The 14,517-nt window shown below is 39.8% G+C and overlaps 1 protein-coding gene across 1 annotated transcript in view; it reads right to left on the reverse strand.

Moving 5' to 3' along the window:
- Nucleotides 1–14,125, reverse strand: part of pot1 (protection of telomeres 1 homolog) — a 70,744-nt gene extending 56,619 nt beyond the window's left edge. The window contains exon 1 of the mRNA XM_084733734.1: nucleotides 14,079–14,125. The gene's annotated coding sequence lies outside the window, so the exon portion shown is untranslated. The remainder of the gene's footprint in view (nucleotides 1–14,078) is intronic.
- Nucleotides 14,126–14,517: the final 392 nt, after the last annotated feature.

The following is a 14,517-nucleotide window of genomic DNA, read 5'->3' on the forward strand; positions in this document are numbered from 1 at the left end:
AAAATGCAAACAAAGTCAAATCATATTTCTGAAAGCATTAAAAAGTGTGAGAAAGCAGCATTATAATGAGATACGCTGTCTACGCTATCACATCATCATGATTTTATTTTATTTTTTCAGTAAAAATAACAATTGTGATGCAAAATCATCATTTCCACTAATCGCATCACACATCAGAATCGCAATTTCAGTCAAAAAAATCACAATATGACCTTTTTACCATATTGTGCAGCCCTATTTGAGGCCAGGGGAAAAATATGTATCTTTGATTTTGAGGTGAAATTCCCCTTTAAATGCTGTGACAGCTTTTAGGTGATTAACTTTTCAGCAAATCGTATCATAGTTGTGAGATTAACGGGAGAGATTCCAATCATTTTGCCCAAAAGTTTCATTTTGGCCTTCTGAACTAACATTAATTAGTTGCATCTGATACAATCTGCTCTCAGTGATGCTTGCTAATAAAGAAAGACAAATTGCTGATTCAATAAGAGATTCATTAGCATCAGAGGTGAGCAGCATGAGAAACGATGAGGTTATCATTAACAGAAATCTTTCAAATGTGAGTCACACAGTGATGAAAAATAACTTTGATTTTAATTGCATGGCCACGCAGCATCCTGACAAAAAAATCCTGACACCTGGACCTGAAGCGAGCTGACCTATGGCTGCTTTGTTTGTCAGCTTCATGTAAATGATTGGTACGGACCGGGAGTCCCTCCCACAGAGCAGCAACATATCAGAGACCACCAGTCGGCAGTAAACAGTCTGCTGATCCCCGCGGTGGGACGGCAGCTGATCCCTGCCAAATGACGACCGGGCCACCCCGAGCAGACGGCGGCCTTCCTGCTCCTCGGAGCGTCACCGAAACCCACCGCTCAGCTGCTGCGGGACGCTCATTAACTCAGAGGGTAAATCAAGTTCATCCCAACAACATCGGTCATGAGGAGCAGAGGAGGCTGAGAGGGACGGAGGATAGATCTCCAAACAGCAGCTCGATGCTGAACCCTGGGCTCAGCGCAGCAGTTAGGACTGCAAACCAGACAAGACTGCTGGGGGCGGGAGGACGCTCGACGGTCACGCAGACTGAAATATTACTGACCTGTCCCCCTCAAACAACAGTGTGACCTGCTGAGGTGCCACTAAGCAAGACAGTGTCCCAGCCAGCTCATTAAATCTAATCATATCTACTGATGGCTTAAAATTTCATTCATTCAGGAATCGTATGTAAAAACACTGCCAAAACATGAGTCGACTAAATCCTCAGTCACATGACAGAAAATTAATCCACAACAATTTTGGTAACATTTGCTCATATATTAAGCATAAATGTTAATCATTATTGCAGCTTCTCCAATGTGAGGATTTTCTGCATTATATCATCACAGAACATCTTGGCGTTTTGAACAAAACAAACATTTGAAGACATCGACAATGTGACAGAAAAGGTGTCTACAAAAAATGATTAGATACGTCTGCAGCTCCCCTCGACTTAACTGAGCTTTGGTATATTCTCAGCGTTCTCGTGGTCCTAAATTTCAGCCACAGCAGCCGGCTGGTTTCAAAGAAGACGCTCTAAAATCCCCCTGTCCAGCACCAAACAGCAGACAGACACTGTTAGAGACTAGCTGGTGAAAACTGTGCAACATTTAGGTGAGCGGCGAAAGAGCCTGACCAACTTAATCCCTCAAAAGACCAAAAAAAAGTCCTAAAAGATAGTGGATATTGGACTTACATTCATTAGGAGGATACACAACTCCAAATGAATGATAATGTTGCTCCATAACTGCTAAATGTGCAAATTTAGCAACTGTGTGCTGAAAAGCTCTGAGCCATATCGACTTAAAAGCTGATTATATGTCAATGTTGTGGTTGTCACTTGTTGTTGCTGCCCCAAAGTAGCCAAAAATGAGTTATTACAGGTTTAACCTCCCTGCACCAAACTAAACACCATCTCTTCTGTAGCTGTGTGACGTCCACCAAACTGGCATAAGACGATGTCCACGGTTAAACCTCAGCAGTAACCTGACAGCAACCCGTCTCACTCAGCTGAGAAAACTGTCACACCTCTACAGGGCCAGAGGGTCCAAAATACATCCCTGCACCGGGTTTAAAAGGATCTTTGTCTCTGCACCACATGTCCATGACTTAACAAAGTTTGCAGACTAGCAAAACTGAGAAAACTGAGCTATGACAACAATAATACACAGAATAATTGGAAGAAACACAACAGTGGCCTGAGAAAATCACTGCCATTAATGTAGCAGAGCTTTGCATCTAACTGGGCGTGTTCAAGAAGAAAACAATAAATGGGACACAGAGACAGAACATTAGTGCAATGATCAGCAGCAACAACAACTGTCCATCAGCCTTCGGCCCAACCCTCATGCTCACTGTCCACAACTATCACGAGTACACAAACTCCTTGCTGGAGTTGCACCGTTCTCCAACTGTGGTGAGAAAACTTTCACATTGTTCACTAGTCTAAGCTGAACAACAACATATGTGCTGTTTTCTTCTTCTTGGCTGTTTGGATGCTAATATTGTAGGTAAGTTCTATCAAAGTTTCCATCCAAATGAAGCACAAATGGGTTTTAAAATGAATTTCCATGAAATCAGCAAAAGAATTAATGTGTTTCCATCCATTACTGTTACATGAATATTAAGAGATGGCATTTTGAGATAAACAGCTAATCAGGTACCATTAAACTATTGCAGAAGAAGAAGGAGTTATAAACACAAACAAACTCTCGCTAAACATCCACCGAGAAACAAACTCAACTCCTAACTTGCATATTTAATTGACATTTTACAATCTCTAATTTTCCAAAGTACACTCATTAATTTTGGACAGAGGTGAACTCCAGCATCAGCTCCAAACCGAAGGTTCATTTTCTACAACATAAAACCTGCAGCTGCCACAGGCGCACGCTCCAGCAGTTTCACCTATTGAATAAATAAAAAATAAACTCCTGCAGCTCAGCAGGTGATTTCAGGGGTTTTTATCAGGTCAGGAGCAGCTTGCGAGTGCAGAGCGGAGAGAACGCGTCAGGGGAGAGCAGCTCTGCAGTGCTCAAAGAACCCCATTTATTAAAACCATTTAAAACCACACTTCAGCACTGAGTCACAGGCTCTCTGTGGACGAAAGCAGAGAAAAAAAGACAGACAGACGGACGCTTTACACAGACACTCCTGTTTAAATTGTCTCACATCTCACATCCACATTCCACTTCCTCCAGGAAAAAAAAGGTAAAAGTGACATTTTTAAAAATCACTGCTGCTTCCTCCTGCAGCTCCTCACACTACACAACCATTAAATACAAACATGTAGCCTCGACCCAGACCTTTGAATGACTGACTACAGATCAAACCTGCTCTAATCAACATTTTAAATATTAACACTGGATAAAACATCTGTGCATAATGTGAGAAATGACACTCTGCTTCGTGTTTACTGTTTGGTTCAGCCTCAGCAGCAGGCAGTCGTCTTAGAGAGATCGATGGACAAGTTGCAACTGCCGATATATTCATGCAGGTGTGAGTGCATATCATTAAATTAGCTAATTAAAATGACAAGAATCTGCCAAAAGAAAACAGCAATAGAATTGCAAATAGCCGATAAGCCAGCAGTACAGCAGCCATGTTACCAATCAATTAATCACTAATAATTAATAGGGCTCCAACTAACTGTAATTTTCATAGTCGATTAATTGTCATTTATTTTCTCAATTAACTGATTAATACTTGCTTACGTATAAAATGTCAGAAAATAGTCAAAAATGTTCATTGTTTCTTAAAGCCCAACATGACGTCTTCAAATGTCTCATTTTACCCCCAACTTCACTTTTATTAATTCAAAAAATTTCTTAAAGAGATTAATACATTTAAAATAGTTGGTGTTTAATTTAAATTAATAATCAAATAATCGATTAATGGTTGCAGCTCAATAATTAAGATACAAAACGGACACCTTTTTCTCAATTTATTTTTTTTTAAACAAATTTTTTAAACAATGGCAGCAAATTAGTTATGTGAAACAGTTAATTAATCACAAACAAATGAAATGAACAGAATAAAAAAATCAATAAGACTCAATCAAAGCAGCTCCGCCAAACAAAATAATGTCAACTGAGGTGCAGTGGATGCCATTTCTACACTATTAGGCGAACCAAACCATGAGAAAACCTGTGTCCTCTGCAGAAACCGTACAAAAAACATACATTTTCATTTAATACATTTTTAATAATATTTGATAACCCACTGGCATTCAACCATACTGTTCTGTTGATATTTCAGAATTAATTTACACCTTTCTTTAGCGTATCGTTAGTGCTAGCGTTAGCTGCTGCCTCACAGTAGCAGATGTGTTATCAACTATGTTGTGTTCCTGTGAAATTTGGCCCCATGTTCCTCCAGATTTCACCGTCAGTCGTCTTTTTAGCAGCTGATTCATTGGGAAGCAGTGAACTGATAAGGATTTGTCAGATTTCCAGCGTTTATACAGCTAACAACCTGGAACACATCAGTACGACATTATCCTTTTGATAACAGCATTTGAGCTTCCCACCCTAATTATGATGTCAGAGGAAAACGGCCGCTGTGTAAATACGGTGAACTGGCCAATCCTGATTGGTAGGTACAGTAGGTAGGTTGGTGGCCATTACCACTGGGTTTTTTTATTGTTGGCTAGTGAGTGAAGCAGCCACCTGCAGTTGCATATTTCACCAGCGTTTGGCAGACAGGCAGACAGGTAGGTAAGATTCACCAAAGAACCTCAGATAAACCCATTGTTCACGACCTGCTCAGCCCCAAACAGCAAACCAACGCAAAGGTAGACAGAAAGGTGCATACACATCCTGCGGTCATTTCTTTAAACCAGTCATAAACAAATGTCTTGAGCAGAACTGCACAACAGTGTTAAGCAGGAACTTGTTTTGATGGAACATTTGCACGTCAGGAGGCGAGCTCTGGCATTAAAATGGCTACATCACCTCAAAGGAAAAGACAACAGCTGCTAGTTTGTTTATGCGTGTACCATTAGCATTCCAGGTGCTAATTGTCGTTTTCAGCATGTAGGTTGCAGCTCAGAGGTCGTTGTTGTTGTTGTTTTTCTGGATAAATAGTGGATCCCACAACGCCGACAGAAACCAAGCAAGCAATGGCAGGCTTATACCGGCAGTGTGCATCTGGTGAGTCACACTAAGTAGCTTAGACTTGTTGGAGACCAAACCTGAGGTAAAAGAAGAATGAATATGAGCCTAATATTCATTGTGGGACAACACAGTTCTAACGGGATGATCATAATGCCATGTTGGTACAGCTGCAATGGTTCATGTGATGTAAACGCAGTTATCTTGGGGACGTCTGTGCTGCTGAGCATGTTACAGCCAGACAATATTTGCAGATGAATTGAAACAGTATATATATTGATCAAGAAATGGGAATCAAACCTCTAACCCTGACGGTGTTGGTGCCTTGATGAACTGAATGTAGCCCTGAATGAACAGTTAAAGTAAACAATATGTCCTCTTTTCATTGGATTCATCATAAGAACAGAAGAGACTTAAAATATTCAGTATTTCAGAAGACCTGGAGGAGGCACAATGATACACACAGTCTGTGTAGCGGAAAGTGTTTTTATCTATGAATCCCCACAAATCATCCGTCTTATCTCCTCACCCCCCCGGGTTACAAACACAAATTTATTTCCATGCGGACTGGAGGAGCTTCCTCTGCAGTAGGAATCAGAGAAATCCTCCCAGAGGACAGAGGGCACGCAGCTGATAAGAAGAAACCGACACAGGTTCAGTGATACAAACATCGTCACTGAAAACACAGAGACGGGACAACAAGCAGCTGTTCACAGAATCATGAGGATTCATCGATCCATTAACTGTTTCATCAATGAAAAATCAGAAAACTGCCCACAATCACATTATCCAAGAGCACAAAGGCATTATTAAATGCCTTTTTTTTTAAAAATCTCAAAATACATCTTCGTGAGACTGCCCACTACTGACGATAGGCTGAATCCAGAGGTTTTTTTGGGCCAATATTTGGGGCAGTATTTGTTATTTTATTTAGCTAATGTACAGCTGCTGCTCCAGTGGCACTGGACACACCCACTCAGCTGGACCACGGGGGCAATCCTACCTCAAAAACATGAGCCAATGTGGCAAGTCTGATACAGCAGGGAAAAGTCATCGCTGTTATTCCAAGTTTTGTTCCATTTCAAGCTGACTGTTGAAAACTTTTTTCTCAGGTTAAAGTAACGTCAGTCAGTAAAAACATATGAGCTTAATGATGTACGTCTCTGTGTGTAGAAGCAGATTTTGATAAGCTTCACAAAATTGAAACAGTGAAGAGTTGCTGACTGCAGGCCCCACAGTGCTGGTTTTATCACGTTAATGGAGATGGTTAAAGGTTTTAATGAGCTCCTATGGAGGTATCACCTCCCTGAAAAAAATTATTTCTTCTAAAATTTAATCTCACTTTTGGCTGAGAACCACTCGGGGCCAAAGCTGTCAGATAAGACGACAGAATCAGCAGGTCTGTAATTACAGTATCAGAGAAGATGACAACTTAATTAATGGCACAGAGGTTTTTTTTTGTTGGAAAAACATACCTTACAGCAATGTAAGATATCAAGAAAGTATTCCAGTGAGATGAGAGACATTCAAATGACAGCTCAGCATGATGAGAAAGTAAAGACAGACTAACAACACATCGAGAGTAAATTCATTCACAAACTTAACCTAAACAAATTCTGTAAATTCTACAATTAAAGATGGTATTCAAATAAAGGCAGAGGTTGGGTTCAGATCATCATGTGGTGGAACTGCTTGCATTATAATGTCTCACCTGTCTCACCTGAAATTCAGTGTAAAGGACATTACAGTACATCTTGGTTTTGATTGAATTTGGCCGCAGGCATGTCCAAACTGTTCCATAAAGGGCCGAGTGGCTGCAGGTTTTTGATCCAACCAGTCTACAGCACACCTGATTCGACTAATCAGCTGTTTGAAAGACTGACATCAGGTGATTAAATGAGTCGAGCCTGGTGTGCTCCGGCTTGGTAGGAATGAAAACCTGCAGCCACTCGGCCCTTTATGGAACAGTTTGGACATGCCTGGTGTAGAGGAAGTGGGGTGTGGAGGGACAGTGATGCTACATGTGACCTGCTCTCCTGGTAACAAGTGATCACAAACAATCACAACAATTCACGCAAATTCAACCAATCCTTGTGAATTCTGTGCAACCTTGCAATTCTGTCAAAAACTCCACTACTTTTCTGTAAATCTGACTTAACATCGTAGCTTCCTGTGAGTTCCACCAATCACAGCAGCACAAAGATCATAAATCTCAATGAACCAATGCAACGTTTTGTTTTATTATTCACTATTTCTTGCATTTATATATATATTTTTTTGTCATGGGTACTGAAAAGAACACATTTTTTGTTGTAATTGACATTTATTAACGCTCTATGTACTTTTAGTTTATAATTTTGTGCCGTTATGAGTTTGAACAAGATTTTACTTCTTTGTGGAATACCCCTTAGGTGCACTTCTTGGTTTAGACATAAAGCAGATTTTTATCACTTTTGTAATTGTGAGCAGTTTCATCCCATTAACAAGCTGCATTTGATTTTTAATGAATGCATGCAACATGCATTACAATTTTTTTGAAAGGCTGCCATGAAATCAGGCATTCTGGGTGACAACAATTCCAAAAAGGGCTTGTGAAATACTGCAGGGACTGTTTTTTTATCTGCATTGATCATGAGACTAATTAAATGCCACAGAGGAGCTGAATTTCTCGCTCTTTTTTGGTGCAGCCGATGCAATGACTTCTTCCTCTTAAAGAAAATAAATGAGGGACCGTAGCCCATAGTAAAATTTTGATATTGCATCCAAAATGTATTGCTGTACTATTACAAATTATTAATTACAAATGATTAATTTAATTAAAAATTGATGTCCTTCATCATTGTAGTAGTTTTACAGTGTCTCTGTCAGAAATCATCATCATCATCATCATCATCCTGCCAAACCTCAGCCAATCAGGACGAAGCGAGGTGGAGGTGAAAACAAACATGTCTGACAGACAGTGACGGGGCGTGTTGAGATGCTGCCTTGTGGGTTGTTTTTTTTTTGTTGTTTTTCCTTCTGTGACAAACAGCCGCTGTGTGTCAAAATTACAAACTGTCCTCTCTGTTCGTTCAGCCGACGCCGGAGGGTTTGCCAAGACACAAACTGTATTTACTCCACATTTACATAATCTTTGTCTTCTCGTCTTTGTGTGGGGATGGGGGGATGGGGGGGGGGGGGGGGGGGGTCGACAGAAGCAGAAACTCCCAGAATAGATCTGGAGGGATGATTGTCCCAGTGCAGGAGAGAGCTGTGTTTCTGTATGAAGAATCAGTAGCTGACCGACATGCTGCTCTTCTTCTACAGTGAAGCCGACTCCCTCCTCTCTCTCCTGCAGCTCGGGCTGCGTATCATTTAAAAATGATACCAGCACCAATAACGGTAACGAGGGCTGATTGATATGATGATATATTTTGTGGGCGAAGAGGAAAATGTCATCAATAGATATTCACCTCTATCGTTTCTCTCACCATTTGTTTATGAAAATATTTTGAGTAGGTTATTTCTTATGTCACCATTTTATTTCTACTTAATTCTCCACCTTATTTTACCATTTAGTGACAAACTACTTTCATCTGCTCCCCTCACTTCTCTCTTCTGTGCTTCTGTTAACACTGCTGTTTTCCCACAGACACTGTGATCCTGTTGAAGTGTTTAGCGAGTTGTTGTCATGTTTTGAAAGATAATGGACAATGTTAATAATGCACGGTGCAAAGTGCCACGCTTTTAACTGCCATTTAAAATACAATGAGGTTACTGTAGAATAGGGCGGGGTTAAAAGAATTGATTTGAATTGATTTTCCTTTGCATGGTCCAATATTGATTCATAAAATCCCCAAACCAATATTTTAATGTCTTTTCTTCCTGTGGATGTGTGGTACAGCCTGCAGTTTTAACCCTGCGAGTCTCACATGATCAGCCTTTGGCACAAGATCTCACTGATGCGCAGGAAGGTGGTGAGAGGGGGTTTGACCACGATATGTCTCCGGTCAGAGAAGAGAATCAGCTGTATTTCAGCTCTTTACTGCAGATCTGTGACTTGTTACTGAGAACAACATTAACTAAGGACTGTAAAATATGATCAGCATACTTCCCTGTGTTACTGTGTGAATACTAAACAACTGTTGCAGTGACCACATTAACTGGGAGTTACAGGACAAGCTTGCCAATTAGCTTATAACTTGGCGAGTCAAGCCAAGTTAGCCCTACTGGAGAACATGTTTAACGGCTTCAAAGGACTCTTTATATATTACTTATTTTTCGGGGCAATGTCTAAATGTCTAAAAAACTGTGTTTCTTAATGTAAGACTAGTCTAAATTAAAATTTGCATTTAACAGGGAAAGTACAGACACTATAAAAACAACCATTAGTTGCAGCCCTACTAAACAACAAAAGTTTCATCTTGTATTTTGGCTAGCTCATGGAATAAACACTTAGAGCAAACTTGCCACAGGCAGATGTCTTACAACAAACTGGACACACTTTTAGTCAAATGTGAATAACACAGAGGGTCTTAAAATATGAAAGATGAGCCTTCAGATTGTTATTTCAGTTTAAAACAGCCTTAAGTGTAACCTATCAGTGTTACTTACACATGGCCAGAAACATGTGGCCATATTTCAGTTTTCTGCAGAAATGACACAGAGGAGGTTTATCTCAGCCTCCTGCTGGACACATTCAGTCTCCTCTTTCAGCCTCTTTAACAAGAAACCAGACAGAGTATGGAGTCTTTTTTTTACTCCTGCCAACAATATTCCAGGTGAAAAGGGTGAAATAAGTGGCAGGTGTTGTCTGTAATGTTGCAGCCACCAAGGCAAAGAAGAGAAATACCAGGATGCAACAGCCAGATGAAAGTCCAGTGTCCTCACCCACTCATACAGCTGTCCAGCAGGCGGTCGCCGGGGTCACACATTGTGTGATCCATCCCACAGCAAGCAGCCGCCACTTCAAAAGCAGGAGACTTTTAACTGTCAGGCGGGTGGAGACGAGATGAGTAAGCTCTTCAGGCCTCATAAATATTCGTCTGCAGCTCCACACAGGAGGAGAAGAGAGGAGAATCCAGGAGCTGAACCGTCAGCAGACTGACACTACGCTCACAATAAGACTGATAAATTTGTAAAAACATATTTATTTGTCACTTTCAGCCCCCTGTCCAGATCAAAACAGAATTTATCTCCCATCAAAATGGGCTTTTACTAAACTGCCTCCAGGGTGGCAGCATGATGTTTGACAGGTCTCAAGGATACAGAGTGTTTTAGTAAGAAACACTGACAGAACTGAGTTTGTTTACAAGAGGAAAACTCCAGTGGGTAGTTTTATAAAAGACAACTTTGATACAAGACAAAAGTAGCTCTCTGGTGCTTTAACACTGTGTGTTCATGAGGTTGTTGTCCTCCTGACAGGGTTTGTGTCTCCCCAACCAAATATGAAAAGAGTGAGGTCTGCAATTAATCAGCTCCTTTTGAATTTGAAGTGCAGTATTTTTCTGATCAGGCCTCTGCCATGGAGTTTATTAAATAAAGTAGAAATCAGACTAACTCTGAAATATGTTAACATTATCATAATTCTAATGTGCTTTTTCAGGATTATTAATAAAATACTGAAATATTGATGAGAGAAGTTTTTGATATGACCAGGGCGTGTCTGCAGCACTACAGCTGTTCATTATGATGCTATTTTCTAACACATTTTTCCTCTTCCAAAAAATTGTGATTTGGTTCTGCAACTTAGATACTGCATTTGCTGATACTGAGATTTCAATAACACCGATATTGTGTAACTCTAATGTTTTATCTAATGTTTTAACTATTTGCAAGTGTTCACGGTTATCATGATGATTGAATAGTTACAGAGCTTTTGTTGCATTAAAATACTGTGCATTGAAAATATAAGACCACATCAGTGTTGTTATGATACTGGAATTTCTCATTTATATATAATGCTTTGAAAATATTGATATTTGATAACATTTTCAATACCATGGAGGGAAAACTGACTCGAGATTGAGGAATAGCATTTTAGATGTTTACATTAAAATAAATATAGGACAATGGATAATCAAAAGAGCATTTTAGACAAGCGATAAAAAGAAGACAGAAGTGTGAGTAAGTGAGAGGAGGTGAGACTGTTTAGGTACTGCACTGGTGTGTGTCAACTCGCTGTCAGAGAGAAGACAAAGTGCAACTCGTACCGGTGTATCTGATGTGAGCATGTGTGCATCCAGCAGACATCAGAATGACGTGAAAACTATTTACAGGTCAGATACTCGAACATGACATGAACAAAGTATTTAAACACACTCCATACACAGTATAAACTAACAGCAGCTCAACAGTAACTCAGCTTAATGGCATTTTGTGCAGCTGTCACTTATATTAAATACCTGCAGCCTCTCTCCTTTAAGGAAGCAAAGCAAATTGTGATGCAATTTCAATTTGCTCTGAAATACAGGTTGTAAAACAGCAAAATCCATTTTCTGAGCTGTGAGGCCCCACACTGCCATCCCTTCATCTGATTAACCAAGCAGCACCTCAATAAAACGTCAGCAGTAAAGAAACGGGCAGAGTTGTTTCCAAACACAATCACAACCTAATTGAAGAGAGGATGTGGAAGAAATGAGAGGAAAATAAGCTTTAAAGTGGCCCATTGTGGCTCAAACTGCTCTGTTTAACAATGATGTCTCCTTCTACTCCTGCAGCTCAAAGCTCACTGACTGACGCTTCGATAAGAAAGATACAAACTGTCAACCAAAGACGCTCACAGAGAGATTCATAAGCGCAAATTCATACAACACAAGAAACCAATAATAGACATGTCAAGAGGTTAAAGGTCACAGCACTCACAGATACAACATCACATTACTGCAAACATTAAATTGCTGACAGTTTGACAGGTCTCTCTCTCTCTCTCTCTCTGTCTCTGTCTCTGTGAGTGAGGGAGATTTTTTTTTTTTAATCGCACTGCTTTCAAATTGCTTCTTGTCACATCTCTTCTGCGACCTCAGTGTTGAGAGACACAACAGACATGCAGCTGCAGCAGTTCAGCGAGGTGACGCCACCTACTTCACCTGCCTCTCCCTCGGCTCCAGGGCTGCACTTAAGCAAAATTTTATCAAAATTGCAATATGGCTTACTGCAATTTTCAAATCACAAGAGGTGCAATATTTGTTCAAGGCAGAATGTGTCACAAAACTAATTTGATGCAGATTCCTGCAAAAAAAAAAAAAAAAAAAAAGACTCATGTGCATAATCATTTTAACATGTTTTTCAATCAAAATAAGAATAACGATGTAAAAATTAGATTACTTCTAATATTGCAAATCATATCGTGGTTGCAATATCAGTCAAAATAATTGCAATTACATATTTTCTCAAAATCGTTCAGCCCTACCCTGCTCAGCTCTGTCCATCAACTTAATACAATAATATACACAGGAAAAATAAGAAGGAATTTTCTGTGTGATCTAAAGCCTTTTGTATTTGAGGTAGTATGTCCCCTCAGAGATGCCATAAGCCAGGAGTTATTGGCAAAGTACTGTTTTTGACATGTAGGAACAAAAAATAAAAAGGTTTGGATGCTGGTCATTACATTATGTCTCCATGTCCGGCCCATTTAGTGAACTCAAGACACTGGTGGCAACCTTTATCAAATAATTGCAATTTTGTTCTGGTTCTCGGTTTGGATATTGCACTTGATCACACTGCGATTTTGCAATTAATTGTGCAGCCAAGGTGTGACATGGTACATATTAACCATGATAATGTATCAGTGGGAGGTACTCTGTGCCATCTGCCATTTTTTCTGCAATTTTATTTTTGTGTTAGCAATACAGCACTTGTCTAGAACAGTGCCTGCTGAAAGCAGAGGTATGCTGGTGGATAATGTTATCGACTAGTGGAAACCAGCGTACTAAACCAGCTTTTAAGAGCTCTGAGCCAAGACAACAGCTGTGGCAAAACTCGATCCACCTGTCACCGCTCCTGTCATTCAGTTCAAGAGTAAACAGTAATAAATGAAAGTGTTATTTGTTTATTACAAGAGAAATAAAGAAATCACGCTAACATAAACAGTGACCTCTTACAATATCCCAATTTATCTGTGTAGCTCGTATATACATGTCTGAAGTTCTTCTGTTGCAAGTTCACTGTTCGCTAGTTAGCCTGCTAGCCAACTTTAGCAAACACTAGCAGGGATGGCAGCAACTTAGCTTTCTAGTTAACGTCAGCAAGAGCTTAATCATCATATAGTCGCACTCAAGACACTTCAAAGTACTTTGATACAGTGCTGAAGTAAGATAATGAACAAAGAAAAGTGTCAGAACGCATAGCAAGTGAGATATATCCTGTTCTGTCGCTTAAACGAATATCAACCTAACTCCATTTCAAAATCCCTCGATTTAAAGTTAAACTGATTCTCTGCAGTCATACACACAAAATAGATGATGATTCACAAGGTTTTATGAATAAACAGAACCCACTGGTAAATTCGGCAAATGTGTAATACATAATGCATCACGTTAATTTAGTCATACTAATAGTAATATTCAAACTTTAGCCTCGGACTGCAAGCAGGGCAAATAAACATGATTTGGGGGGCAACAAAAGATAACAGTGTGTTGAATGTGAGCCGTATATTAAAGTGGGATGTACAGATTTATAAAATGTCTAAAATCGTACTTTAAGTGTTGTGTGTTTGTGCCAGTAAGTAATGAAACTCAAAATATACGGATTTTTAGATAGGGTCTGGTCACGTCTTCTCCCTCTCTTGGACAACGGTTGTTTGAGTGGTCAAACTGTCACTAAACAGGTTTATACGACTAATGAACATTTCATTTAACAAAAGGATCATTGTCGTACAATATCCATCTTCAGCTGTCCGTATGTAGAAGGAAACACGGCATTACACACTGGAAGTACGAGAAGTGAACTTACCCGCTGCAGGAGTTTGTTTTCCCTCGCTTGGTTTCGAATTGACAGGCTGCGACAGTGCGCATGCGTCAAGTGAACCTCAATACGCTTCTGTTTATATTGACACGGACTGACTGAATTTGTGAGCAGAAAATAAAAACATAAAAACAATAATACATTAGAAAATAAACTGTAGCCAGAGAAAATAAGGTAAATAAAGATAAATGGCTCCAATACCTCACAAAGGTGGTGACAGTGGTGAAACAAATTCTGTTTAATTATGTCTCCTTAGAAAGCTGTGGTTGACCACAGAGATGTTACATTATGACTTAGATACTTAAACGTAATTATTTTATTTTATTTTTTATTTATTTATTTTCCCATCATTCACTGGGGGCAGCTGTTCCACAGGTTCTCTCTACACGGTGTGACAGCGGCTCTCTGCTGGAGCTGGAATCTGTCA

Source organism: Lutjanus erythropterus, chromosome 13 (genome assembly GCF_056507025.1).
Source record: "Lutjanus erythropterus isolate fLutEry1 chromosome 13, fLutEry1.hap2, whole genome shotgun sequence".
Lineage (NCBI taxonomy): Eukaryota > Metazoa > Chordata > Actinopteri > Lutjaniformes > Lutjanidae > Lutjanus > Lutjanus erythropterus.